Source organism: Gavialis gangeticus, unplaced genomic scaffold (genome assembly GCF_001723915.1).
Source record: "Gavialis gangeticus isolate Ggan-Ray unplaced genomic scaffold, GavGan_comp1, whole genome shotgun sequence".
NCBI lineage: Eukaryota > Metazoa > Chordata > Crocodylia > Gavialidae > Gavialis > Gavialis gangeticus.
Window position 1 is genome coordinate 90,087,719 of NW_017729024.1, and position 816 is coordinate 90,088,534.

Genomic DNA, 816 nt, shown 5'->3' on the forward strand with positions numbered 1-816 from the left:
CCCCACATTGCCAACTCATGTTCATCCTGGAGTCAATAATGACTCCCAGATCCTTTTCCACCTCCGTGCTGACGAGAGGGGAGTTCCCCAGCTTGTATGTGTGGTGCTGATTGTTCCTCCCCAGGTGCATCACCTTACACTTGTCTGTGTTAAACCCCATCCTGTTCTCCTCCGCCCATCCGTGTAACCTATCTAGGTCTAACTGTAGCCTGTTGCTCCCCTCAATTGTGCCCACTTCCCCCCACATCTTAGTGTCATCAGCAAACTTGATAATATTGAAATATTTTCTAACTGCAACTCAGCTGATGCCCTAGTTCTGTCACCTTCTTCAATAATACTGCTTCAAGAAATGCAGGGCGCTAGGCCAAAAATGGACACATCTAAGGTAACACCAGCAGTGGTGTGGTGAAGTGTTTCCTTGACTTGTCTGTCTACCTTATATTTTCTTTTTTATATACTCTGTTGATGTAGTAATACCATCTGGAAGCAAAAAACAATGTTTTACTGCTCTCCCGCTTTGATGGCAAATCAGCCTAACGTATGCCTGAAAGCAACAGTTAAGATCCATTATTTTATTAAATTCTAATCTATGCTATCCCATTTACAGCGTTATCTTCTTATAGCTTTTCAAGGTTGTCTTAATAGATGCTTTTAAAAAAGCATAATTTTTGGTAGACCCAGCCAAAACCAGTTGCTATAAATGTAAGCAAGACAATGTCACCCTTAATTGATATTCAGTCCTGCCTCAGCCAATCAAATCCCATTCTCTTTGGAGCAAGGACTGCTTCTTATTAATATTTGTACAGTGCCTAGCGC